This window comes from Manis javanica, chromosome 14 (assembly GCF_040802235.1).
Source record: "Manis javanica isolate MJ-LG chromosome 14, MJ_LKY, whole genome shotgun sequence".
Lineage (NCBI taxonomy): Eukaryota > Metazoa > Chordata > Mammalia > Pholidota > Manidae > Manis > Manis javanica.
Genome location: NC_133169.1, coordinates 93,680,435 through 93,705,642, shown reverse-complemented (window position 1 = coordinate 93,705,642; position 25,208 = coordinate 93,680,435). Strand labels below are relative to the sequence as shown.

General features: G+C 47.8%; 1 long non-coding RNA gene across 1 annotated transcript; it reads left to right on the top strand.

Moving 5' to 3' along the window:
• The first annotated feature begins 8,349 nt into the window (after positions 1-8,349).
• On the top strand, positions 8,350-11,545 carry LOC140846246 (uncharacterized). Its single transcript, XR_012125236.1, has 2 exons — positions 8,350-8,774; positions 9,229-11,545. It is a non-coding gene; the product is annotated as an uncharacterized lncRNA (long non-coding RNA).
• Positions 11,546-25,208: the final 13,663 nt, after the last annotated feature.

Genomic DNA, 25,208 nt, shown 5'->3' with positions numbered 1-25,208 from the left:
TCCCAGATATTAAAAGAACAGCTTAAAAATGACCAGAATCAATTTTTCTCCCTTTTTTAGCAAAGATGGGCAACCCAACATTTATCTTCTCCCAGTCCTCAGGGACTTCGGGTCTCTCACAGTTCCCCAAAATAAGGCCTGGTGATTCAAGTCCTAGGAGTACTGCCCAGAAGTCAAGGACCAGGCTGGCTTCATCGGGCAGATCCTGGCCCTGGCAGCGGCTGCCTCCTGCCCCAGGCCTCTCTCTGCCTTGCAGCATGCGGCCTGCCCGCCAGAGCCTTCGGGAGCAGATTCCCATGACTCATGGCTGGGGTGGCTGTCGTGGTGACCGGTCGCAGGGGCACATGAGGGCAAGGCTGGGAAGCGGGCAAGGCCGCCAGGAGGGGCCGTGGAAGGGAGGGAGGGACCAGGGCCAGGGACAGAGTAGGGAAGAAGGAAGCAACAAGGGAAGGTGGGGAAGGGAGAAAGAAGCGAAGGGGGAGGAGGCAAGGAAGGACATGTGGGCAACAGTAGCAACAGTGACTACTTTCCAAGGGTTGGCAATTGCCTCAAATTGTGGGGGGCCCTTAAAGTGTGTAAGCACCTTGGATCTGAAAACAGTTCTATGGGTTAGATTCTTTCATCATGTTCTTTCTGTGGATCAAAAAACCCCGTGAGGCACAGAGATCTAACCAATCCAAGAATACCCAGGCAGTAGGTGTGGATTCTGACGTGGAAAAGGTGCAAGCGCTGGTGTGCGGGCTGCAGTGGAGGCGGAGGGCCCGTGGGAGGGGCGGAAACGGGTGACAGCGGGACCTTCGGGGCTCTGTGGGGACAGCGGGGCCCTGGCGGCTGGGCCCTGGCTCGCAGCGGTGGTCTCTGAGCCGCTCAGACCTGAGGGTCGGCCGGGGAGGCTCCTGCTTGGACGGGCTTCCCCGGCGCCTTGCACCGGAGGCTGCCTGCTGGCGGGGGCCGAGAGAGGACCAACGTTGTTAGATATTGATCCTTTCTTCTCAGCACAAAATTAACGGGATCAACCAAAGTGATCCAATTTCACTGCACTTGGGGGCAAGGAAGTTACTAAGACATGTACAAATGGCTTCTATACGCTTTAATGTCTGCAGGTCCCTTTCACATCTGTTATCTCAAATGATATTCCCTTTTTTTTTGATAGCTGCCAGTCTCCACATGTTACCGGAGAGGAAACGGGGTCAAGGAGAGGAAGTTGTCAGGGTCTGGGAGCCAGTCCGAGGTCGCCTTTGAACCCTCAGCTTTTCCCTGGGCACAGCGTCGACAGGCAGGCGCTGTTTCCCTTACATGAAATTAGCTTTTTTCAGACTAATATCCCAGAATGAGAAGATCTGTGGAGAAGACTGGCCTGTTACTCATAAAGAGAAGATTAATGCTAGGAAGAGTTTAAAATCATATTGCTTATGTCAAATGTCCCTTCAATAATTGTTTACAAAAGAGCTTATTTAGAACATAAAAAGTTGGTTCCCAAGAAAGTCATATGTGTTCTCCTAGGAGCAAATTAATAGAAGCAAACAGTCGTGTTCTTGGAAATCCCTTGGATAAATAATTTTGTACACGCTGTTCCCTCTGACCCTGCCTCACATGGGCTCCCTGTCTGTCCCTCCCTGGCACCGAGCCTGGCTGAAGTCTCACCTTGTTCTCTACTCTCAGGCGCCTCTGCTCCCTTAGACTCCACCTCCCACACCCTTGGCTTCTGTGGCTCCTTCTTTCCTGCAGCTCTTCCTGTCCATACCCCTTAGAAAGCAAGCTCTGCAGGCCTGGGCCGGGTGTTTCTTTATTGCTGCTGTGTCCTTGGTGTGCTGCCTGGCTCATAGTAGTTGCACAATAAATATTTGCTGGGCAAACGACTGCATGGGTCACCAACCACCAAGCATAAACTAGCTGGCGTGGTTAACACGTGTTCTGTCTTTCTCTACTAGCTTGTCTCGTCTATTTTTATTCCTAGCACCAACCCGGCACCCAGAATGGGAGCTCTGTAAATGTTTGTCAAATGAATCAAGGACTGAAAGAAATACTGAAACATTGTTACAGAAGTGCTTTCAATAGCCACAGATTTTACCCATCTTGTGAAATAATACCACATCTCCTCCCGTGTCCATAAAGACAGAGGAGATGGGATGGTGAGTGGTGGAGGGTAATTTACAATCTCTATACAGGGGCACATTTTCATGATGCATCTGACTGATCATACATTCCTAATACTTCTGGTTGACAGACACCTCAACAAGCCAGTGGCACCAGTCATACTAGTCATATTTAACAGTTATCAGGTATGTTAGTCCCAGCACTGTGCTAAGGGCTTTATCTGTGTGAACTCATTGAGCTCCTACGACCAGCCTCATGAGGGAGGGCTAGTTCTCTCCATTCAGCAGCAGAGGAAACTGAGGCACAGAGCGTTACATGAGCAGGACTCTATAAAGCCTCACAGGTGCGTGCGGGGCTTCTAGGCTGCCCTGAGGAGGAGAGGAAGGGGCAGGGCCTGTGCAGGCAGGGAGCACCACTGGGCACGAACCTGACTCCCTCCTAGATCCAGAGCTGTTACGCTGTTAACTATTTTATATGCTGGGCTTCTGCAAAAGATTTCTTAGCAGGGTTTTGTCTAGCTAGAAGAACAGGCTTATGAAAACAAACAAAAACTTAGATGTTTCATAGTTTTACAGAAAGGAGAACTAAGATTTCAAGCATGTCAAATCCCTTGGCCATTGTTACCATGGCCGAGCCAGTTCTAAGCATCTCGACCCCGACCAGTACAGGAGCCTGTTCCCTGTGCCACGTCGCCCGATGTCTCCATAACGGCACTTGAATTTGGCACCCTCATTGATCAAGAGACTTGTTTGTCTAAAACTTTCATTTCCAGAGGTATGTCATGAGCAATATTGAATAAAATGAGGTAAATTATAAATTAAATTTAGAAATGTTTGTCTCGCGGAGTTGTTAGAGGAAAACAGGAAGGACAAGGTAAGGCTAGACGAGGCAGGAAGTGGGAAGGGCACTCGGGATCTGGGACTGACCAAGGTGAGTGTGCGTGTGAGTGTGAGTGTGTGTGTGTGTGTGTGTGTGAGGGGTGGGGACATTGCGAAGAGGACGGCTTCGTGTCCTGGAATAAAAATGACAACAGTCATAACAATAACATTATTTTTTGAATGCCTAACATGTGACAAGTTCACAAAGCCGAATACTTTGCATGCATCATCACTTCTAATATTGAGGTCAGTCGACTCTCCCCATCTCCTTGAAGAGGGAGCAGAAGCAGTGAGCCGAAAGGGGCAGAGAGAGACTCAGCCAAAGCATTAAAGTGCACGCTCCGAGCGCCTCAGCTGCGTCCCCACTTCAAAGCGCGCAGATTCAGGGACTCAGGTGTCCTTGCATCCAGCAAGATGGGACAGGGCCTGGCTTAGAGCTAAGGCCCCCCACCCCGACTCAGGGACACTATGGAAGGGTTGCACTAGACCTCCCTCTAGGTCGAGCTGAGCCAGGCTAGGTAATTCAACCACCTGCTGCTCGGATGCCTGAGATTCTTTGACCTGGGGACCAAGCCTTCCATTCCCATTAGAGCTGGCATGCGGAGACTCCAGGCCGCATTTCAGCCTGCAAACCAGTCAGAAACAATGACTGAAAGTAAGCCCTGCATTTGCACAGCTCTTTACAATTTTCAAAATATTTGTGCTTTTTCAAGGTCATTAGGGCAGGTGTTATAACCCCTACTTGACAGAGCCAAGAGCTTGGATCAGAACAAAGGGAAACTTCACAGAGGGTCACACACATGCCAGAGGGAACCGACCTAGAACCCAGCCCGTATCTTCACAGGCTGTTCCCTCTTTGCAGGGCAGCAGAGTGCAGGCAGCGCCGGGAGGGGTCAGGGCTCTGAAGGGCAGGAGGAAAGTCTCCAGCATGACTGGGGGCCAGTGTGGAAGGAAAACTGTGTGTTCAGAGGGCACAGTGCCGGCGCCTGGCTCCTCCTCTGTGGGGCGGGGCCTGGAGGAGCTGTGCCCAGAGGTATTTTTGTCTTGTCGCTTCAACCCAGGCAGCTCCACTTGGAAGGATTTATGATTTCTTGGGTTTGTTTTGTAAACAGAGCCCAAACCACAGGAGGGAACGACATTCCCAGGGTCTTCCTTCGTGCTGATGTTGCTCTAAAATGATGTTGCTTCGGGCTAGTGTTACACTGTAAGTGTTCTCAAGTTGCTGAACCTAGAACGTTACAATGGCGAGAGGCCTCGCTAGGTACCCAGCCTATTTGCCTCATTTTAGTGAGTGAAACTGAGGCCTAGAGATGCAGAGAGAGCTGCCTGAGGCCTGTGGCCAACTAGGGCACAGGGCTGCACTTGAACACCTCAAACACCCTAGTGCCGCTTCCCCGACCTTGTGGCCCCAGAGCGGTGACACAACAGATGGAGTCCATAGCTTCATGGAGCTTTGACTCTATAGGGGTGATCGCCTTTAAACAAATAATTAAAGGTGAGCAGTGAAGGCATAGAGGGCTTTGAAGGCTTCTAACAAGGGGCATAACTTGGCCTGGAGTTCAGGGATGGCTGCCTTATAGGCACGGGGCTTCCAGGGGGAGAAGGGGTGGTCCCTGGAGCAACAGGAGAGGCCTTGTCTGCACAGAGCGGCAGACAAGGCCTTGTCTGTCTTCAAGGCGGGTGGTGGCACACGTGCAGGCGCTGAGGGGCCTGAGGAGGGGCTGGGGCAGGGTGGGAGTTCAGTTCACATTCTAAACACAGTGGAAAGTTTACAGCAGAAGAACAGGAAAGTGATGGGGTTTGGTTTGCTTTATATGTAAATCTCTCTGGCTGCACTGAAGGCAATGAGCTGGGGAGACCCGTCTCCTTATACGGAGACTGGCCTCAGTGACTCAGCACACCCTCAGTGTAGGCACAGCTGGGAGAGGGGATTCCAGCTATGATTTCTCTTAGGGCAGGTGTTAAGCATAAAGCTAGGCCCAGGACACATGCCCTCTAAAACTCTGTGGCCTGAATTGGGGCAAAAGCCAAACAGTGGTGTTCTTGCTGGTGCCCCAAGAACACAGTGGAAGCTGGCAGGGCCTGGAAGAAATGTCTGGGTAGAGGAGGGGATGCCACAGGGTCAGGGTGCAACTTGGTGGACCTTGGAGGACAGGCTGGCCTTGGGTTGGTGGCCAGGTCTGTTGACTTGGATGGGGGCAAAACTGAGCCTGCCAACCTGCAGTTAGAGAAAGAGAAACATGTCTTCAAGTGCCTGTGAATATGCCCTGAACTTTGGAGCTATGAAAACCCCAACCTCAGACTATCTCTGCATACCAACTGGGACATTGGAAATCTGGAATTTTCTACCACTGACTTCTGGTGTGGAGTACCTGGACATAACTGGTCTGGGAGGGCTCTGCCCTCACACTGGTCCCTGTGCTTTCTTCAGTTCAAAAAGCTGTTTTAATATTCTTTCTCCCTTCTCTTTGTCTTTCTATCTGCCCACTTGTCTGTTTGTCTTTCCTTTTTTCCTTTAGGAGGCAGTATGGGATTTAGAGATAGGCAAGTCTGGGTTTGAAATAGGGCTTTTCTATGTACTGGTTAAGTCATTTTTCCTAGCCTCTTGGATTCTCAGTTTCCTAATCTGTAAAATGGGTATGTTATTATTTTAACCATAGAGTTGTAAGGTTTGAATTAGGCAATATGTGTAATACATGTAAAAACCTGGCACATAGTAGGTGCACAATAAGGTAATATGGCTCATTCATTTGATTAGTGTTTATCTGGTAGCTACTGTGGGCCAGACCCTAGCTAGGGTCTGGGGTCATAATGCTGAGCTCCAAAATGCCCCTTTCGAGTCTCAGGTAGGGATTAGGGTCCCCACAGCCCAATGGCAGCATGTGGGGAAAATGACTCCTCCCAGGGGGCGTCTGGAAAGAGGCTCACGCACTAGGGACAGAACTAGATGCAGTCTAAAGGCTGCTGTCAAAGCGCCCAGATGCTCACTTTTTTGCCATTTTTTTCTTGTAGTTCCTTTGTTCAGTTCCATTCAAATTATCAACTATATTGTGCCTGCTACCATGTGGCAGGCCCTGGGCGAGGTCCCCCAAAGGACACCGAGGCCGGTCAGCTGTGGGCCTTGGCTAAGCTGATTATGCAGAGGTACGGTGACTGAGACGGTGACAGGACAAGCCCTTCCCATGAGGGCTGTCCACAGGAACCAGTTTCTTGGGCTTGTGGTAGAAGACTCAGTGGGTCTCCTGATTTCTGAAGCTTATCACAGGAAAGGATGTCAGATGTCATTTCTGGGTCCCATGGACGCAGAGCCAGAGCCCGTGGTAGAAATCTCCATAAGGCCCATTTTATTTCGTTAACAGGAACAGAGCTTTCTTGTATTTTTGGGTGTCCAGCAAGAGAAAAGGCTGTCTGGCAAGCAGAGTGGACATGCTATCTCTGCAAGTGCTCAGGGAAGGCTGGATCAACCCCCACCTGGGTGTTGGGAAGGGAATGCCTGCTTTGGGTGGGAGGTTTAATGGGGTGACCTCTAGATGTCCAAGTGACTCAGAGAGGCAAAAGTTCTAAGTTTCCATTGTCACCACCTTCTCTTGGATGCTTGCCAGCTTCCTCCCCCTGGGGCTCACCCTGCGGCTTACCTCACTCCTTCCTGAACCCAGCTCTGAACCTTCCCGCGGCAGCCTACCAACCTGGTCCCAGTGCGTCAGGCTGCTGGGGCATGTGGGAAAGAGATTCCAGTTGGAGTTCTGGCTGGACAATTTAGTTTTGTTATCTCATCAGGTCCTCTTAGAAATCTTCCCCTCTTGAAGTATTTGTGATTTCTTTCCTAGATTTAAATTTCACACACATTTCATTTGATAAAAAGATACATACACCAGCATCTGTTACTACACTTTCAAGCCTGATATTTTGAAAAATCAGTAGCATAGTAGACCTAGACTCAGGCTGCTGGATTCAACTCCCAGCCTCCCTACTTACTACCAATGTTGCCCCAGCCAAGCTACTTACTCTCTCCAAGAGATTAATTTCTTAGTATCTGTAAAACAAGGTACTAATAACATCTAGCTTACAGAGCTGCTGTGAGACTAAATGGATAATAACATGCAAAGAATTTAGAACAATGCCTGGAACATTGCTTCCAATAAATGTTAATGGTAAACAGATAATCATCAGATAATTATTTTGTTCACGATCCTTCATTTACTTTCATGTATTAATTTTAGAACTATTTCTTGCACTTTTTAGATATCAGAATATCAGCATTGAAAGGATTCTGGAAGTTTCCAAATCCAACCCATCTTTTTATTGCTAAAACTGAGCCTCAGAGGGGTGTAATCACCTGCTCATCTAGTGGCAGAGCCAGGAAGAGAATGCACGGGCCTCCTTTCATCTGATGCCCTTTCACAAATCATCATTTCCTTTACGAGGATTAATTAAGGGTTCTGTTTCTCTGGTAGGTTGCTTATAAAAACAAACAAATCACAGGCATGTAATTAAATAAGTAATCAAACCCTTTCAATGAAATGTTTTGTTTAAATAATTGGAAAGAGAAAAATGAGATTTGCCTGAAACTTTCTGTTTCGATGCTTCAGAGGACTTCGGACGTTGGCTTCTGGGGGTCAGCAGCCCTGCACCACTCCCTCCCTTAGGCCTCCGTGCATCTTGAGCAGCAAGGGCAGCCCCAGGATAACCTTGTATGAATGCCTCTTCTCAACAGTCCTCCTAGTTTACTTCTTGGAATACCAGTTCCAGGGCCCATGCTCTCATCCCGTGTGGTTTAAATCATTTACAGATGTGCTGCCAAGCTTCTTCATTGTGTGTAGAATTTGTTTTTGCTTCAGTTGCACACCATACTGTTGGGTAGAACTCTGAGCTAAGTGAATGGTGTGATGTCCTGCAGAGTGGGGCCAACTGGCTGCAAAGAGGTGTGATGTGATGTCAAGGCACTTCAAGGAAGACTTTCCTGGAATAGGTGCAACTTGGTTTTGGGAGTTTATAAGAAAGCAGGATCAGGGTAGAGACAAGTTTAAGTCAACCTTCAGCTTGACTGAGCAACACTGAGTGAGCCATGCATTTCTGACTGTCCTATGGAGAGACCTTGTTACCACTAGACCTGCCTATGCACATTGCCTATATTATTGATTTCAAGTGCTGCCCCAAATTCCAGAATTTGAAAGTGAATGAAAATGTCCAAGAGCCATAGTCCTAAGCAGGACATGGAAAAAGTGTTCCTTGGTGACATAATTTTGTGTAATACTGGGTTGAACAAAGTTCAAACTGATTCCTCACTGCAGGATTTCTCAGTGCCTTAATGTGTTAATATGTATACTGTATATGTATATATGTGTATTATACAAATATGTATATATATGATGTACTAATATGTATAAATGTATATAGTGGCTCCCCAAGAGCAGGTTTAGAATGCAGCACTTATCCTTCCTTCTTGGTCACAGAGCCATGTTTTTCTTTCCAAGAACATATGTGGGATCAGGGTTCTGAGAACACACTTCAGCAGATATTGCTCCAGAAGGAATTCACCTTCTCTATTTTGTCAGAGCAAACTCCAAAGGCTGTTACACGAAGGGTTAATCCAAAGACTGAGCCGTTGTGCTCCCTGATACATAACTCAGCCACTCACCCGGATCTACGAAAGGTGCTTTCTGAATCTGCCTGAGAAGATTCAAAGGTCCACTCTCTCCCCTTGAGGAGGAGATGGGGCCACCTACTGCCAAGGGAAAGACAAGAGCTCATGCTGTTTCCAAGATGTAGCTGCCAGGCTGCCCCTGCACAGGACACGCTGTGAGTTGGAATTCATTTCTCTCCATCTCACTGTGTACCATGGAGAGTGTTCATGTTTTGGCCTGAACATTATGGGGTGGAGCTAAACCTTCAGCCAGCATGTCATTAGCCTGAGCAAGTTAATAGCTTGGAATGTCTTTCCAGTTTTTTGGATTCATTTTTTTCACATTGGCAAAATGGGGAGGTAAGCATAAGTGCAAAAAAGCCCCACTCATAGACATTCACTGATCTGCCCCAAGCTGGACGCCATGCTTTGGCGATGCATTGGATAAAATAGAGTTGATTTTTTTTAATAGGTGCATGACGATAAGTTATAATACAGCATGCTATCTGCAGAAAGTACTCCAGAAAGAAAGGGGGAAGTGATGGATTCTCTCCGGATGATCTTCAAGATCCCTTCCAGCCCTGGTATTCTTAGCTATTATGCCTTCAGGCTCTTTTCTTCTTGTTGCAGCTGGCCCAGAACGTTCTGATTCTTCAAACAGCAGAGGACATTCAGTACTGCCGTCCTTGGGTGCTAAGTGACTGTCAGCTGGTCTCCTCTTGACTGGACTTCGTCAGGCTTAGCCCAGCAGGCTCTCCTGTCCCACTCCCCTGAGTAGGGCTGGATGCTGCTCCTGAACACAGGTCTCCCTTAGGTGTTTGGCTGGAGTGGAGTAGGTACTGTGTGCATGGCATTCATTCCCTGGAGCCAGCCTCTGAGCATGAGAGGAAGAGGATGTGTCTCTCCTGGGAACCTCAGGCTCCCAGTACGTCTCAATGTCCCAAAGAAAATGACTAAAATTCTTCACCCAGTGCCCTAAATCTTCCTGATTGCCTGCAGGGCACACATTCTGCTTTATCCCCTTGCCCTCTTCACCTCCTTCTAACATTTGGAGATGCACCTTCTCCTTCTCTATTCTCATTTCCTTTCTCCTTCTCTTTTTTCTCCTTCTCTCCTTCCACGTTCCAAGTACCATTTGCTGAGGATGATTTCAGCAATAATGAAATCACCAGTACTGGTGAGTGCTGGCTATAGTTTCAGACAGAAAAGTCAGAGCACATGTTCTGATAATCCCCAGCTGACCAGGGTGTGAGGAAGGGCTTGGGCTCTGGGAGCCTTTTGGCCCTTCTAATATTCTCCAGAAAGCTTCCACCATTCCTCCTCCCTGAACAGAAAAAAACGTATTCCACCAGGGACAAAAATACCCGGAAGCAGCATTGTTAGTAGCTGTAGCCACAGGCCACCCACCCTTTGCCCTTCCTCAGCTTCACATCCCCAGGGACACTATAGAAAACAAAGCGGTATGACTGGACAGAGCCAAGGGTGGCTTGGCGCAAGGCAGCCTGGAAACCTGGAGTGGGGAGTCCAGGAATGGGGGGGTCGCCTGGTCCGCCAGATGGAAGCGCCTCAGCTACCGGTGAGGAAGAGGGTTCTCCCTCTCATCTTGTCTGGGTGCCGTCAGAAACCAGGTCCCCCAGCCTCCAACCTGAGCACACTGCCCCATTCCACCTCACCTGCATCCTGTGTAGCTTACTGAGAGGTCTGAGGCCATCAGCCATTTTCCTGTAACAGGATTGCCAGCCAGTTCCCCTCCCCCCTCCGTCTTGCCTTCCCTCCCCTCCACAAATGTATCCCTTCCACTATACTGATCTTATTTATCCCTTTTCCCTCCCTGGAGTTCCCTTTGGGGTTTCTGCAGTACCCCAAATGTCTTTCTTCTCTGTCTCCTTCTCCTCCATCTGACATACAGGCAAAGAACAGCCTTGTGCTGGCCCCACTTTTCACCCGACTCCTTTGCAAATTTCCTCTGGGCCACCACTCTGCGGCTTAACCTGCCTTTTTATGGGTGTGGGTGAAATTGCAGTATTTCCAGAATCTCTCGCCTCGCCTTCATGCATCTCTATGGCAATAGGTGTTTCCAAGGGGTGGACAGAAGTAGTCCATCTCCATGTCAATAGGTGATTACAAGGGCAAGCGAGGGCCTATCTGGACCAGTGAGGTTGGGTGGGGTCCCTTTTTTCTGCAGCCGGGTAGCAAGAGACATGGGTGAGCAGACGTGGACAACTGCTTATATGCAATAAATAGGGTTTCTCCCACTTTACTTCTCCCTTTGACTGATTTCTGCCTCAAAGGTAATTTGCCCCAGGCTAGGAACATATTTTCCCTCTGAGTTGGAATGGGTAAACAATGACCTCCCAAGAGCCTCTTCTCATTTTTTATCCTATGTAACTCCTTCAGGGCATTATTTAATATAAATTCTTATTATAAAAAAGTACCAAAAAATAAAACCTCTTGTTGTAAAGAATTCAAACACTGAAGAAGTATGTAGAGTAGGAAGTGAAACATCACCCCCCACCCACCCACCACGCCATTCCCTAAAGGCAGGTAACTGCTCTGAACAGTTTGGTAAAAATTCCTCTGTACTGTTACTTATAAATTTACAGATTTGGGATCATTTCAACCTACCCTTTTGTAACTGGCATTTTCTTTTTTAAAAAATTTTTATTAAGGTATGGTTGATATACACTCTTACGAAGGTTTCACATGAAAAAAAAATGTGGTTACTACATTACCCATATTATCAAGTCCCCACCCATACCTCAATGCAGTCACTGTCCATCAGTGCAGCAAGATGCCACAGATCCTGTAACTGGCATTTTCATTTAACACTACGCTACTAATGTTTTTCCATTTAAGTATATACATATGTATATTATTTTAAAAAATGTCCAAACAGTGTTTCATTGTATGGCTATGTCATAGTTTATTAAATCAATCTTCTGCTGGATACTGAGGTTGTTTCTAGTTATTTGTTTGTTTATTTACTTATGCATTTGTATATTCATTCATGCACATGTTCATTTCCATTACAATGCTGTGTGATGAATCCCCTGTACACACACCTTTGCATACTTGTGCTCAGAGTACAGGACATTGCTGATTGCTTTCGTTTTTGGTACTCCGTGTACCCCTAGCTTCTGCCTTGCTTCTCCTCTGTCACAGCAAACCACTCTGTACCCTGAACACACAATGCACATTCATCCCTTCTTGCTTCTGTCCAGTGTCTTTTCCGAAAAGACTATTTCCTACTTTCCCTTCTTGCCCAAGTCTTTGCCCAAGGCTTGCCTGGACCAGCCTTCCCTAATGGCTTCCATTTACGTGGTGCTTACCGTGTGCGAGGCCATGAGCTGGAGCAGACATTACATCATTCCATCCCGTAACGGTGGGAGGAGGAACGGACTACATTACTGTCAGCATTTAACAGTGGCAAAAACTGAAGTTCAGAAAATGAAGGAACCTGTCCATGTCACTCATCAAAGGAAGAGCCAGGATTTAATCTCCAGTCTCTTCTACTGTATAATCCATGAATCCACATGACCACCATGTCAGTCACACTGTGCCTTGGGCTCTGGTAGTCACAGGGTCTCTGGCATGTGCCTTGTACAGCAGGTACTGAACTGAGTTATGGTAACTTACTCCCAACTCTTCTTCCCTTCACTAGACCAAGCACTCCCCGAGGGCAGACCCTGTGTCTCTGCCTTCTGCATTTCCCATTCTGAGTACAGAACCTGTCATATTGTAAGTGTTGATAGGTGTTGATAAGGATTTGAATGAATGACCTTGTGTTTGCTGAACCCCAGTACCTCCTGAGCCAGGTCAACAGTCAAACTTCAGCACTCAGTAGTATGTGCTAAGATTGGTGTTTATTTTCTGCGAATTCATGAAAATAAAATACCCTCTTCCCGGGGCCCTAATTAACTAAATCATAAGAAGCTCTTTAGACTGGCAGGCAGTAGAACTTAATGTGTAAGAAACAGGCTCTTAAGTAAGATGACCCATGTTCTGATCCCAGTCCTGTATCGATTGAGCATTTTATTTTCATAATCCTGTTACCCAACTAGTAAAATGGAGCTAATGACAGCTGCTTGCTAATTGGGTCATGATGATGATTAAAGGAGGATGCTGATCTAAACACTGGGTACAGCGCCCGGCACACAGAAGGTGCTCAATAAATGTTAGTTGCACTATTGTCGCTAACATCAACACTGGTCCTTGTCAATGTTGGTTCAGAGTGGAATAGATCAAGCTTTCATTTCCTTTCTTGCCCTTCAAAGCTTTGATGAGGATGACTTTTTTCCTAGACTTTCAATTTCCACAAACAATTCTCCTTCTTTCCTTGAGTTGTGAAAGAAACATTTGTGGAGTGCCTTCTGTTTACCAACGTCCTTCCTGGTTGGTCCGTCACCTGAGGGGGAGAGTCTCTAGTAGGAGAGTCAGCCTGGCCCCACCAGCAGCTCAGGGGAACATAACATTTTCTTGCTTTTTGGTTTTGAGAACATTACTTGATTCTCTGGAAAACACACCCCTTTTTTTCATTTAAAATGTCAAAGATTTGTTTTAAACGTTTCTCATGAAGGCTTTGTACCTGGATACATGAAGGGATGGTTAGGAAGTTTCTAGAGTTTCATAGAGGTGCCTATGCTCTCTTTGTTCTTTGGGACAAAAGCTTTCCTGTATCAGCAGCTCCTGAAGGTGACTTTAGGAACCAGCATGTGTTTTGTTGTGATTCTGTGCATGGTTCCTACCTACATCCAAGTATTGTTTTTCAGAGGGTTTTTTTTTTTGTGTGTGTGTGTGCTTCACTGGGTCTTTCAAAGGACTGTATTTGGGAAGTACCCCACCCCTGGCAATTGAAAATGGACAAAAAGAAAAACTTCCCACCCCAAACTCAAATCCCAACAAAAGCAAATGACTCGGTACAAGCAAGCTTTCTAGATTTAATATATAGGTCATTCAATTCCTGAACTGTATGTTTTCAGGAAAACATGCTTACCATGTTAATTAAATTACTTCAAAAGGGGGGAAATTCCTTAGTAATGCTGCTCAGCTTCGAAACTTGGGATTGTTTTTCCTTGCACCTTATGCACACTACGGTGTCCCCGCTCCAGGCAACATATCTGTTCAGGAAATCCAGCTTCAGAGTTGCAGAACAGCATGAAAAGGGACAAACCTACTTCTCTTTTGTGGGGGAAGAAGGCGTGGCTTCAGGTTATGCAAGCACCTGGCGGCAGGCACCAGGACTGTGCTGTCTGGGACAAGCCTCCTGGGCTGCCAAGAGCTCCTAGCAGCTAGCTCAGTCAGCTGGCTTCTTCTCACGCTTGGGGATTTACGGAGTGCTTCTTTGTCAGATGCTCTCTTATCCAAATTGTCCAGGCCACCTTACTAAGGTCAACCGAGATTGTGAGCCAAATAGTGCGAACCCTCACCTTCAGCCCACCTTGTGACCTTGGAAAAGCCCCCTTTCTCTCTGAGCCTTGGTTAGGTAAGGAGCTTCATCAGAGTGCTTCTGAGCTGCCGCCCAGCTCTGATAGTCTGGGGTTCCAGAGTCCGTTCCCCAGCCAGGCCAGTAACCTAGATGTGAAGGACAGTGAGAGTGGGCCGTTGTTCGGAATTCATGGGTGGGGTGGGAGCAGCGCCTCGCAATAAACTTGGCTGAGGATTGGAGCAACCTGTTTACCCAAACGTCTGGCGAGGGCTGCCTGAAGCCTGCCACTCCTCTGGCATTGCTGCGGAGACATATGGAATGCACTTATATCAGAGAGCATCGGGCTCATGAACCTGACACTTCACCGTCTGAACACCTTGAAAGACAAAAATTGCACAAGATGTGGAGCCCAGATGACCTGCTTATCAAATCAGCATTTCAACTCCATTTCTCTTAGGAGCTCTTGGCTCAGGTCGCACCCCTGCTGCCATTTCAAAAGACTTTTTAATACGGTTTTCTCCTTGAGTGATTTTGTCCTCAAGAGGGACTGTGGGAGGACCCACGGGGATTTCAAAAGCTTAGTACTGAACTAATTCTGTTCCCTAATGATTTTGAAAGCCCATGTAATTAGGGAAGCGGTGGCAGGGAGGCTGGGGCTGGGAGTCGGGAGACGCGGGTGGCAGTCGTGGCTTGGCCGCTACCTGGCTGGGCAGGCTCGTGCAAGCTGCTTCATCTCTCTGGGACTCGGTGTCCTTATAAAGCAGCTTCTCTTGATGGTCTCTTCCTGTCCTGGCACACCACACGTCAGCCCCAAAGACAGAACAGTCCCATCACAGGCATAGACCAGGGCAGGACTACCCAACCATTTTTGCTTGTCCATTTCTTCCCTGGTGTAGAGACATATCTCTGGCTTCAAGTTCACTGTCCCTTCCCAAGTCCCTCCTCTTTGAAGGCCTTTGGGACATAGTCAAGAAAGTAGGGGAGCTGCGTGGACATTTGCAGCTCCGAAGGGGCTTGAAGGAGAATCACTGAGCTATTTCAAGAATGCCTCTTGCCCCAGCTGTTTGGTAGGAGGCGCTTGGTGTGTTTGGGCAGCAACATTTCATAAAAGTTAAGAGGCCTGGCCTCAGAGGCAGCCAGCTCTTCTTTCACACCCAGCCTTGCCAATCATTTCAATTCATTATTCAGCAAATATTTATCAAGTGCCTTTTTTGTGCCAGGCACTGCCACCAGACTACTTTGCATACATCAGTGCACTTAATCCTCACCTGTGAAGCAGATACTGACTTTATCCACACTTCACAGATGAGGAAAATGAAACTCGGGGAGGTGACTGGATTTATCCAAGTCCACACAGTGAACAACCTGGGGCTTGGGGCAACTGGCCAGCCTGGGGCTTTGGTCCAGGGCCAGTGACTCCAGAACAATGGCCCTCAGCTGCTACACTCTGCCTTCTCCCAAACCTTCTCCTACTTAATCCTCATTTAAGTCCACATTTGCTTTGCTGTGAAGCTTCCAGAAAAGCCCCTGCGACCTTGCCGGCCCACATCACAGGTTAATGAGCACATCCACTTCTGGAGGAGGAGGGTGGGGACAGACACCGGATGGTGTGGTGGGAAAGGCCCTGAAGTAGGGGAGAGTCCAGCAGCTCAGCTTCTAGACCTGCCTGGCCTCCATCAGCCATCTGACCTGAGGCATTTCCACTCACTGAACTTTACCAGCCTTGATTTTCATGGGACATTGTGAGCACCAGTTGAGAGCAGGGCTGTGGAAGGACTTGATAAATCAGAAAGTGATGAAAGTTGACTCATTATTATTGTGGTAAGAACTCTGTTGTCACTCACCACACTGGATAGTTAGGCTGCACATTCCCTTAAGGATCTGGAACTACAGCATCTCGTGTCTGAGCCCTGCGTCCCCCAGCGAAGCGGAACGAGGAGGCAGGTTTTGCTCCCGGACATCCTGTGTTCCCTGCCTGACTCAATCAGCAGTGCCACATTCCCAGATGGGCGGCATCGCACGGCTGTCTCCGTGACGTGTGGTGGGCCCAGAGAGGCTGTATGTGACATTCCTAAACAGATTCAGGCATGAGGAGAGAGAAAAAGGGAGCACATTTGTAAACAGCCTGAGGTTTCAGGGAGCCGGACGAGATGGTGCTGTCTTTTCACACTTGATTTGGAGCCTGTGGGATGTGGCTGTCTGTCCGGTGAGGGTGGGGCTCGCTGCCTTCTGGGAGGCATGCTTTGGCACCTGCCCGAGGGCTGCCTGGCCCCAGGGCCGGGCGCTCTCAGACCTCCGATTCCAGAAGGGTTGGGTAGGGGACTCTCCTGCTGACTTTACCACTTAGCCCTTTCAGGAACGAGAGGAGACTGTAGCTGGGGGGGGGCTGCCTGCAGGGGAGCACGGCAGCTCTGTGCCACTTTTCACCGGGTTTTGGTGCCTGTGTATTTTTCTCTCACCTCTTGCCCAGCTGTGCTTAGGATGGTACAGGAAGAGGATTTTACATGTTTTGAGACTCTGTGCACTTTGGGGCCCAAGCAGGAGAGAGGAGAGCAGACTCACTGGTGGGCCTTGGGATAAGAGCGTATCTCTGTACCTTAAGTACAAAGGATGCCAGGGAACAAGTCAAAGAATTTCTGAGGCGCTGGCTGCCTCTGGCAAGGAAGAGGGCATGGTGGGGCATGCTGGCTCTCCCAGGGGACCCCTCTCCTGTCAGGGGAACAGGAGTGTGGGTCCACATGGACATCCCTCCCGCCTAACAATTAGCAATTCATCAGCGGCTGGAGAACCCCCTGCTTAGCCTACCAGATAGGCGGCGTAGTCCTGGAATTAAGGAGGCAATCCAGATGGTGCGGAAAGGAAATGCCATCAAGGGAAAGGCCTGCAGGGCTAGCTGGTGACCTGGGCTCCAGTCCCAGTCCTGCCACTGGCCTCTGTGTGAGCTTGGCCAGGTCACTTGCCCTCTCTGGGACTGTACTTTGTGAAAGAGGGTGAGGCAATGATTGCTATGGCCCCTTCCAACTAGGCGGAACAAGCATCTCCGTTTGCCCAGGATGGTCCAGGGTGTACCACTGACCGGCTCATACCTGGGAGTCCCTGCCTCCCACAGAGCTGTCCCCTTCGGACTGCTCTTTTCTTCCCCTCTCCCTCTGGGCTCTCAGCCCTTCCTCTCTGCGCTGGAGCCTCTCTTTGGGTTTGATGACCGCGGGGATAATTCCTTGTGCTGAAACGGTGGGGGCAGAGATGATACTGTAAACATGAAATGCTCTTTACAGCAGGGGCCCCGGCGCCCCAGAATGGACTGGGCCATAAACCCCAGGCTGTTCCGGCGACCCCCTGCCCCAGTGGTGGGCAGCCCTACATTGAAACTGGGCTTCTGTCCCCAGCTCTGTGGTAATTCCACCTCTTTCTGCAGTCACGCCGGTGACGTCAGGACCAGATCTGAGGGATTACCCAGCTTCTCAGCCCGCAGGTGGTGACTCGCCGGTTCACCGTCACATTGGCCTCAGCCCAATTTCCTACAGCCTTTAAGGGTGAGAGTTTAAAGGCTCTCTGCTGACGAAACCCAGGAGTAATTTCTCCCCGGATGGGCTGCCAGTTGCTTTTTCAATGTTTGGGGTGGAGGACTTTTAAAGTTCCAAGTGATGGCTACTATACACGTGTCAGAGGGCAGAGGAAAGCAAACTCACGTGGCCTCGGGCTCTCATTCACCTCCACCCCTGCAGAGCCCACTTCATGTGACTTCCAGGCCTCTCCGTCCGATGTCGCAGGTCGAGCGCTGTCCCTTCCCCCAGGCACCGTGTTAAAGGTGAAGCAGCACCTGCGTACAGTGATGCAGCAGCAAGGCAGGGCAGAGCCATGTGACAGCGCCCGGTCTGGATGTAGCCGTGTGCTCTGACACCTTTGAGTGCCGTGGCGGCATAAAGGAGGGTGATTCATTGTCCCTGGGGTGACATCTAGGCTGGGCCTGGAGCTGCAAGCGGATCGTGTGTGGGAGGAAGTCAGGCACGGAAAATGGCACACAGGGCACACAAAGGCATGAGCTTTCTCCCACTCCCTCTGACTGACCACCTTTGTCACCCACTGTTGGTGGCGCTGTGGGTGGCACTGGGTCAAGGGCTGCTGGGCCAGAGCCCCAGGCAGGTAGAGTCAGCCCTGGAGACTGCCAGGACCAGGGAGCTTTGCACACTCAGGAGCCTACCTCCTATTTCCCAGAGCAAATGGAGGTCCTTTCCTTCCAATTCCTCAGAATCCTGTCTCCTCCTGTGTGGAAGGACCAGCTCTGACCCCATCCTCCTGCCCCAGGCCCTTCTCCAGTCCGTCACCAGCCACTCCCGATCCCTTCCCTGCCTTTGGGGCTCCGCTCCCTCTTTCGGAGCTCCGCACCTTCCACCGTGATTCGGATCCCACGCATCTCCCCGACCGGGCGGGTGATTCAGGCCTCTCTGGGGAAGGGAGCAAGTTCCCTTCCATGTGCATGTCTCCCGCCCACACTGGGACACAAAGCCTATGTCCTTACAAAGCCAGGCCACGTCTACAAACGAGTGTAATAACGTGAGCATCTTGAACACCTCCAGGACCCGGGCTCCCCAGGACATGCACTTCCGGCACGTGGCCCTCTGCCCCGGAAGTGGTTCCCCAGTACTGCTCTTTGCGCCCGAGCTGGTCTCGCTTTTCCTCAGGCATCGGCCGAAGCCGCCAGCAGACGAGTACGGAAGTGCCTGCGGGCGGGGGCGGGGCCACGCAGCCGCAGTCTGGCCGGCGCGGTTCACGTGCCCCGCGGGGGCTGCCCTTCCTCGAGCGGTCGTGGCCCGGGTGGGGACGCCGAGCCGCAGCAGCGAGGTAAGTGCCTCGGAACGGCGCCCCCACCCCACCCCCGCAGCGGGCGCGCGGTCTGGCGCGTTTCCCGGCCCCATGGGGCATGTGCCCCCCGCCCCTCGGCCGTCCCGTGTCAGCGTCAGCGGGCGGCCCCTTCTGCGCCTGTCGTCTTTCCAGTTTCCGCTTCTCTTCAAGGGGGTCGTAGGTCATCCGAAGGTCCAGAGTCACCCGGGAGAGCAAGGGTCCCACGAGGGTCTCACCGCTGCAGCAAAGGAAGGATTCTGTTCCCCTTACCCAGTGGGTATGGGGGTGTCTGCCCGCGAGTGGGTCCCTGCTCATGCTTGGTGTAGTTGTGCATGACACACTCAGTAGTCAGGCAAGCCACACCCAGACAGGAAAGGGTGAGAAGCACCCACGTGCCATACAGACTAATGCCCGGAGGAAGGGAGGCGAGTGATGTTTGTGCCTGGATTTTAAGGCGCTTACACAGGACCCGCAGTTGGTGATTAGGGAGGGGGAAGCGGGCGTTCCCGGCCGGGGACTGGGGTAAGCAGGGAAGGGGTGCAGAAGGGGGCCTCTGGGAAGGTGCAGGGTAGGTAACTCTCCACTGATGGGAGCTTGGGGGGTGAAGTAGGAGATAAAACTGAAATATGTTATTGCGCTGCTGCTAGGTTTTAAGCCTAGATTTCATTTTAAATATATTGTAAAGGGAACCTGTGAGGGCATTTAGGATGTAGTCATAAGCATACATTAAGCTTGTGCTAGTTCCAGAGAACATCTGGGGGCTTTTGCGTTTAGATCACCTCGGAGGCAGGCTGAGACCTCACCTGGAATGATACCCCTGGGAATTCATGGAAACTGCTAGTGAGCTTACCGTTCAGTTCTGGAATTACTCTGAGAGTAGGACGATAGTCTTCATTTAAGGCTCCTTCTTCTTGCACTTGTTTCCAGGCCCCTTCAGAACAGTTAACATCTGACCTTCAGGGACTCTGGACTAACTGTCCTCAGTCTGGGCGAGGTGTCTGTTCTGTGCAGCCAGAGCGCTTTCTGTTTGGCAGCACTTGTACCTGTCGCCCTGTTTTGTGTATGTGTCTCCCCCCTGCAGCGTAGGGCTCTGTGAGTGTTTGCTGGGTGTCTGGATGAACTACACACATCCTACACTGAAGCAAATTTTTTATGTTCTAGTGTGAAGGTGGGGGGGAAACAGAAAAAATTGGAGAGGAGGGAAGGTGTTGACATTGAAAATAAATGAAAGAAAAACAACAAAGGGAAAAAAATACGGATACATCTACAGAAAAACTGAAGAACATGCCAAGGAAAAAAATAGGACAACCAATTAGAAAAAAGAAATACAACAATATGACATAAACAGCTAATGTCGTTACTATAAAATAGCTCATGAAAATTAAAGAGAATGTGTCATAGAAAACTGGCAAAAGAATTAACTTAAGGGGAAAAAAATGTATCTGAAAAAGAGTTCAAATCCACTGTTATCGTCCAGATCTCTGCATTACTGTTCACTCAGCACCCTCAGCCTGGTCTAGATTGTGTCTCCCACCAACTCCCAGCTCTTTTCCCTGACCCTTCACTACCTCTCATCTGAGCTCTCCAGCGCAGCTGGGGCGCTGTCTTCAAGACATAAATCTGATCAGGTGACTCCCCACCCCTTTCTCGGAGCCTAGGTGGTGGCTCCGCTGGTTTCGGTGAAGAGCGGTCTAAATACGGCCGGTCTCTCCCCTTGTGTCGGATACACCACGTCCTCCGCAGTCTGGGCTTCGGCCGCGCTGGGCCTTCCTCCGCTGGCCAGCACGGCACCCTGTAGATCCTTTGCACGTGGTGTTCCTTTTACCGAAGCTCTTTTTCCTCTCGTTGTTACATTTCCTACTTCCACTTTACTTTTCACTTTTTCAGGGAAACCTTTCTTGACTTTCATTTACCCTCTTTATAAGCTCCTGTTGCAGCATTTATTTAGCACTTCTGGTCATTGTTCTGTGTGTGTGCGCGTGAGAGAGATTTCTTAGGCCCTCTGCCTGGCAGTGTATTTTGCTTACTGATCATATCCTCAGTGCTTATCTGTTAAATGAAAACTTGAAGCATTATTTTGATGATCCTTAATAGCTCAGTTTTCTTCGTACTGCAGGCTTCCTTGGGGGGTACTAGCTCTTGGAATCACTGTTTCCTAAGAACCCTGGGGCTTTGTTGCAGGCAAATTAAAATGCACGGCGGAGTCAGGGCATCACCGGAGGAGGCCGGCTGGTTGGCTGAGGGTCGGGTCACAGCAGAGTTTACCTTTACGTTTGCTCTCAGCTTTGTAGATCGGACACGTGTTATCAGTGTCACCCCACAAGTATAGGTCATTCTCTCAAAAGCAAGTTCGCATTGACCATAAGCTTGTAGAAGTCTGCATACATGAGAAAGCTGGTTTGTTAAGAAATATGTGTAATGTAGATAGGAGCGTTCACCTTGTAAAAAACATTATTTTCCTTTCCTTTGACCTATATTAGCTGCTTGGCATGTAGAACCACAGAAAGGGTTTTGTTTTAGTTGCATGATTCAGTGTTTAGTTATGACACATCTGTCCCCATTATTGAGTTATTCCAGTACACATTGGATTTCTGAAGTCTCTGAGCAGGGGAACTCTTCTTGGAATCTCCTTGAGTTGGACACTGCCAGCTTTTGCTCTTTGTAGTTCCCTTTTTGTGTCATTGTCCACCGAAGAGGTGATGCAGGTCACATTCCCAGGCCACCTGCGGGCATCCGCACGGCTGGGGTCTCGGTGACACCTCCCTTCCGGCAGCCGTGCTGGGCGCTCCTGGGCGCAAGTCCTCACCCCTCCTGCTGCCCTCATAGGTTACATTAAATGCCCTCTTTGGCTGGTTGGAGGCGCTCAGCTTGGGCTTGTCGGTCTTAGTGATGACCTACAAATTTGTCCTTCAGTTTCTGTCTTCATGTTTTTTCCCATCGTTTCTCTTTCATTTTATTTCTTCTCTGTCAGCACATATGATTTCCATTATTATGCCACTGTTTTCTCCCGCTCACTTTATTTCTCTTTCCTTCCTTCCCCCCCATCAAAATCATACTTTTTCACATTTCTAACAGTGATAGTTCTGTGTGCTTTTGGTTGAAGAACCAAAAAAAAAAAAAAAACGTTGGTCTTCAAACAGTGCATGGCCTTCTGATGATATTGGGTGTTTTAGGCCTGTTTGTTGACTTTTGGGTTATCTGTCAATCAGCTTCATAGTAGGTGGAAATTTCATTGTCAACCTTTTAAATCCTAACTGAAAGGCTATTGGTAGCTAGCTAGCTGTCAGTGGAACAAAAATGTAAATGCTCGGAAGAAACTACATGCTTGAGGTGAGTAGACGGGCGAAAAATAAAACTAACTCCATTTTTATGTAAAGTGAATATACTTATGTTTTTAATACACTGAGCTTTTCAAATTTTCTTGCTGCCTACACACTGGTACTGTAAAAGTCAGTATACTGAAGGAAAAGCACTAAAGTCAGTATACATACTGAAAAAAAAAGGCTAGGAAAGCATTTTTTGGCATCAGCATGAAACTAAGTGCATGAAACATTCCCTTTGCTTTTAAGAATTACACTGGGATTTTAAAATTGGAGTCTAGTTCTCCCGTGATCGGAATACAGTGCAACTGAGGACCAACTCTGCGATTTATTAGTTAAGTTTGTTTTACAGTGCTTAGCAAATGCTGTATAGTTACCTCATGCACCAGCAGGGTATAGCACTTAGAAACATTTGCTAATAAATTTTAATGCACAATGTATCACTTGTTATTAATTATTGTATGAATGATGTAATTTTCAAAAAATGTGTCATAAATCCCTATTATGTTGCTTGTAAAATGTAGCAATTCTTTTTTACTTAAACCTAGTCTAAATGACTTTTCATTGATACATGTATTTTATTAATTGAGATACCTACAATAAAATGCACAAATCTTAGTGTACAGGTTGAGGAATTTTGATGTCACTGTCACTGAGATCAAGATATCAGACATTCTAATTTTTTCCCCTTTTGTCTATTTCACCCATCCCCTGTCTCCTTCCCCGTGGTAACCATCAGTCTCTTCTCTGTGTTTATGGGTCTGTTGCTGTTTTCTTTGTTCATTTGTTTTGTTTTTAGGTTCCACATACAGTATTTGTCTTTGTCTTATTTCACTTAGCTTAATATCGTCTGGGTCCATCTATGTTGCAAATGGTGAGCTTCCACTCATTTTCATGGCTGAGTAATACTCCATCATGTCCGTACGCACCTCATACTCCTTGTCCGTTTGTCTGGTGATGGGCACTTACATCGCTTGCATATTTTGGCTGTTGTAAATGACACTGCAGTGAACATAGGGGTGCATATATCTTTTTAAATTAGTGTTTTTGTTTTCTTTAGGTTAAATTCCCACAAGTGGAATTACTAGATTGTATGGCATTTTTCATTTTTTGAGAAACCTCCATACTGCTTCCCATAGTGGCTGCACCAACTTCCATTCTCATCAGGGATTTAGGAGAGTTCCCTTTCTCCACATCCCCTCCAATTCTTGTTATTTCTTGTGTTCTTGATATTAGTAGCCAATCTGACTGGTGTGAAGTATCTCATTGTGGTTTTGATATACATTTTCTTGATGATTAGTGATGTTGAGTATCTTTTCATGTCTGTTGGCCATCTATATACCTTCTTAGGAAAAATGTCTATTTGGGTACAGTGCTCACTTTTTAATTGGATTACTTGTTATTTTTCTGGAGTTGAGTTGTATGAGTTTTTTAATATATTTTGTTTATTAGCCCCGTATTGGATATATAGTTTGCAGATATATTCTCCCATACAGCGGGCTGCCTTTGCATTTTGTTGGCGGTTTCCTTTGCTGTGCAGAATCTTTTTAGTTTGAAGTAGTCCCACTTGTTTATTTTTGCTTTTGGTTCCCTTGCCTGGGGAGACACATCCCCCCAAAAATTACTAATGTGAATGTTCAAGAGCATTCTGCATATATTTTCTTCTAGTTCTATAAAAGCTATATTTTATAGTTTCAGGTTTTATATTTATGTGTTTAATCCATTTTTAGTTTATTTTTGGATGTGGTGTAAGACAGTGGTCTGATTTCATTCTTTTGCATGTAGATATCCAATTTTCCCAACAACATTTACTGAAGAGACTCTTTACAGTGTGATTTTTTTTTCTAAACGGATCTAACTTTGAAACAAATTCTAAAGAGGTTAACATATCTAGTGGGAAAGAAACCTGATTACTCTGCATTCTGTTAGTATATACTCTGCACTTGAAACAGTGAATGAACACGTGAGTATTGCAAATTTACTGGTTGTTGATTTAACAAATATTTATTGAACAATTGCTGTGTCATCCACTGTGTTAGGTGGTAAGATTCAGTGTTGAGTAAAACCAGATACTTGACCTTCATGGAATTTATAACCTACTGGAAGGAAGACACATTAAACATAATTAGATTAAAAGTAAAATTAAATTAAATTAAACTAAAACTAACAGTCATGATAAGTTCTAGCAGCTCTCTAAGTGCTCATAAATGGAATGTTTTACCTTCTCCAGGAGGCCAGAAAATATTTCCCTGAGAAATGACAGTTGAGCCAACATCAGAGGGATAAGATGTTTACAAGCTAACTTGGGGAGAAAGAGCATTCATACCAGAGAATATTGCAAGTGTAAAGACTTGAAGGTAGATGTGATCATGGCGAGTATGAAGGAATAAAAAAGGCCCGTGTGACCATCCTAAGAGCAACTGGAAACCACTGGGGAGAGTTAAGTAAAAGTGTGACATCGGATCTGCATGTTAAATAATGTATTATGACTGAATTGTGGATAACTGGAGAGGGACAAGTGTGACTTGGAAATAATTTTAAACACACTCAAGAGGAAATAGCAGGTAGGCAGTTGCAGTTGTATATTTAGATCGGGACTAAAAGAGAGATCTCAGACAAAGGTAGAAATGTTTGAGTCATCTTTGGTTAGGTGGCAAATTAAAACAATATATGCATGTACATCTTTAGGGTTCAAAAGTACATTGTGAAAAGAAGAGTTGGCCTTGAACTCATGACTGATGAGAGGTCTGTGAGCCTTAGAAAACCGAGATAGAGTGTGTAGAGAGGACGGAGGAAAGCCAGGGGAGTGATCTGTCCTGGAAACCAAGGACCGAGCGTTTCAAGGAGGAGGAGGCAGGCAGCAGTGTCCAGGGCTGCTCAGAGGTCAAGTAAATGAAGTCTGAAAAATTCCTGTTGAATTTTGTGATAGCTTTAAGTGGACCATTGGGAAGGGAAACTGGAATTATGTGGAATGCGTGAAATAGTTTGAACTCTTTAAAAGCTTAGCTCTGAGGCAGTTGGAG